At 38.5% G+C, this 3,636-nt stretch overlaps 1 protein-coding gene across 8 annotated transcripts in view; it reads right to left on the bottom strand.

Annotated features, from left to right (window-relative positions):
* Positions 1–3,636, bottom strand: part of PTK2 (protein tyrosine kinase 2) — a 439,876-nt gene that overhangs the window by 376,681 nt on the left and 59,559 nt on the right. For 2 of the 8 annotated variants that reach the window (XM_069081220.1, XM_069081223.1), the window contains exon 3: positions 886–969. The exons of the other annotated variants lie outside the window; for them this stretch is intronic. The gene's annotated coding sequence lies outside the window, so the exon portion shown is untranslated. The remainder of the gene's footprint in view (positions 1–885; positions 970–3,636) is intronic. 8 annotated transcript variants of the gene reach the window in all.

The raw sequence follows: 3,636 nt of genomic DNA, 5'->3' as shown, positions 1-3,636 counted from the left end.
GGGGGGGGGGGGGGGGCCAGAACCTTTTTCTATATCATACCTGTACTAACTTCAAGTCTTTCCAATGTATCTCTTTCAATTTAATTCAGTAAGTGTTAACTGAAAGTCTATATACCTAGTGTGCTGGGAAAATACAAGAGAAGTACAGACAGAATTTCCCAAGTAACAAAGAATCAGTTAAACATCCTATACAAGTGGACAGTCCTTTGTAGACCATCTCTGCTTCCCCGTTTCTCAAAGTCACTCCTCATCACAACATGGCTGGTCTAATAGCAAAACTGCCCCAAAATCAACTACACTACCTGGTAACCAGAACAAAGAAATAATCAATAAAACATTTTTAACATTTCTTTAGTTCTCCTCAGCTTATCATATAGTTTCCTGTACTCCCCTGTCCCTGTGCCCTTCACTGTTACCAGCTATTATTACTCTCTCCTCTGATCAATCTCTCTCCTACATATACAGTTACATTTTCTCAAATCTCGCTTGCTCCCTCTTATCCTAATCTAGCCCAAGGCTCAGGCCCTTTTCTATCTCCCTGTCCTATTTGTGTGCCAAAATGTTTTAATAAAAGAATGAATCTGTATTTTCCTAGAAACAATATCTTTAAAAGACCACATACTCAATCCCAAAAGGCCTGAAAGGGCTGAGTTCATTTAAAACCTCCCAAATAGTCTCCAAGGTTCAGTGATTTGGAAAAAGTAAGAGAGGACAATTTTAACAAATTTTCAGATGAGCCAAGGATGCCTTCATGAGCTGCTACATTGTGATGGAAAACAACTGTGAAAAGCTTAAGAAGTAAGATCTAACCACAGTGAATAAAATGCCAGACCTGGAGTCAGGAGGACACATCTTCCTGAGTTCAATCTGGCCTCCATCACTTACCGGCTGTGTGATCCTGGACAAGTACTTAATCCTGTTTGATTCAGTTTCCTCAACTGTCAAATGAGCTAAAGCACTCCAGTATCTCTGCAAAGAAAACTCCAAATGGGGTCACAAAGAATCAGACACAACTAAAAGAACTGAATATCAACAATGCTTCCCACCTCTAGAAGTACAGGGCTGATCTTCAACACAGGCAATCTATGGAACTGTTTTGTATGGATTTATTTTGCATTTCCTCTGTGATTAGGGAAAGCTTTCGATTAGGGTCAGAGGAGTAAAGAGACAGTAAAAGTGATACTTTAAAAAGAAAGAAATGAACATCAATACAATTTTTAAATTAACAAAAGAGACCAGAAGACAGAAAAGCAGGGCAATGTTCGAACTATAATGCTAAAGTTCAAATGTAGACTGTGTCCCAAAAATCTTATTGCACTTTTAAGTTTCAACAGCAAAAAACTGCACTAAAATTTTTGGGATACCCTGTATTTTTTTTAAAAAGCTATGAAAAGGAAGTTATTGGCTTCATCTATAGTCCTCTTTCTGTTCCTTTTATACAGAAATGTTCATGTTTGATATTTGTCAAGTTCTTAATAATAAAAAGGACTATTCAAATAAATTCTCAGATGGCATGAGTTTAGCTATACCATAATGGCTCAGATTAAGATTCCAAAGAATGACAGGCTGAAAAGATGGATCAAATTTAATAAGCATTACACTTATTTTAAACAAATCAACTGTTAAAGTTGTTAGTATGATGAAGACATGGCTAAATAACAAATCATATAAAAAAGATATCCTAATTTTGATGAACTCCAAATTAAATAAGTAAAAGTATGATGGCAAAAAGGTAATATTATTAAGTATAATATCTATAATGGGAGAGGATATTGTAGAGGGGAGAGAGACAGACAGACAGAGACAGAAAGAGCAAGAGCTAAAGTGCATGCACTGGCTTCCAAGTAAGGAAGACTGAGGTTCAAACACATCTCTGACACATACTAGTGGGGGGCAGGGGGGCAAACAACTTCTTAACTTCTCAGTGCCCCAAGCTACACTCTAAAAGTAAAAACTTCAATATAGTTGCCTACATGCATCTGTAAAGTGAGTTTCCTCAGAGATCTGTCCCCTCCCCAAATGTCCAAAATGAGGCAAATGATAGTGTATACCCTGCAGAAGGCCTGGATTTGAACACTGGGAGTGTATCAGCACAACAAGAATGACAGTGAATAGGAAACAAGCTCATGTTCCTGTAAAAAGGCAACCTACAGGGGAATCATCCAGCAAGAGCCCAGAGCCTTCTAAATGCCCGAGTAGGGCAGCCCCCTCTTATATAAAACATAAATCTCTAAGCAATTATAGATAAAAGAGTGCACCTGGTCATGTTCAGGCCACTACCTGGCTAATCAAATATTGCATATAATTCTCCAGACCAAGGTCAGAGAATTGTTATTACAGGGGAAGCCAAGAGAGTCTATTTTCTTCAACCTATCTTTCCCTATTAATTCTTCCAGAAAATCCTGTACCTCCTATACAGCAGAAGATAAACTGGCCCTTCTCCCTGCCAAGTTTTCATCCCCATTACTATCACTACTGATGACATCCTCTCCCTGCCACCTTGTTAGCTCTGTGAGGGTAAGGACTATCTTTGGCAAGGAAGTTTTTTTTTTTTTTTAAATCCTCTTTCTGCTGCTTTTTATCCCAGTCACCTGGGTTAGGTGCTGGGGAGAGAAAGGGAAAAATAAGGCCCCATTCTCAAAAAGTTCATGTTCTAATGGGGGAAACAACATGTAGTAACAAAAGCCTCCTGCAGAAGGTAGGGCATGAGCTCAGTCTTTAAACAAACCAACTAGTAAACTTTAAGTTAGTGGGCAGAAGGGAAGAGGAAGGGCATTCTGGGACTGGGGCAGAAGTAAATACTGGCACAGGAGACAGGAGATGGTGTGTCCTGTGCAGAGTCAGCAAACAGACCTCTAGGGCAGGATTAGAGTGTGGGATAAAGAATAACAAGACTGGAAAGAAAGGAAAGGAATGGGTTGCAAAGGGTTTTAAATATAAAATGGAGAATTTTATATTGTATATTGGAGGTAACAAGGAACAGCTTAAATTTATTGAATGGGGAATAGGTGGAAGTATGTGACATTGTCAAACTTAAACTTCAGAACAATCATCTTGGCACCAAAAGACACAGTTTGGAAGATGCTTGTAGTGGGAAGAGATTTTAGGCAGGGAAACAAACCAGCAAAGGACTGCAATAATCTAAGCAAAAGATGACAAAGGCTTGTACTAAAGTTGGGGTTACCCAAGTGGAGATAAAGTATGTATTTGAGAAACATTGTGACTATAGAAATATCAAAAATTTGACAACAAATTAGATAATATGGAATGATACAATCAACTAGCATTTATTATATGCCAGAACTGTGCTAAGCACTTGAGATACAAAGAAAGGTAAAAGACAAATCCTGCTTGCAAAGAATCCACAGGCTTACAGCATAGATGATATACAAACAGCTATGTAACCAGTGAAAATACTAAGAGTGAAGAATTGAGAATGACATCAAGCTTGAAATCATGGGTGATTAGAGAGAACAGAGTTGTGTTTGACAGTAATAGGAAGAAAACACATAAACACAAACAAGAGAGTGGGGGGAGCAGCCAAGAGTTGAACCTCACTCTCATCTAAATCGGGTAAAGAAGAGAAGAATACACACACACACACACACACACACACACACACACACACACACACAC

The sequence above is a fragment of the Petaurus breviceps genome, unplaced genomic scaffold, assembly GCF_028583685.1.
Source record: "Petaurus breviceps papuanus isolate PSGF00001 unplaced genomic scaffold, PetGlider_PUasm1.0 98, whole genome shotgun sequence".
Taxonomy (NCBI): Eukaryota; Metazoa; Chordata; class Mammalia; order Diprotodontia; family Petauridae; genus Petaurus; species Petaurus breviceps.
Note: the sequence above shows the minus strand (reverse complement) of the source record. Positions and strands in the feature narration are given on the sequence as shown.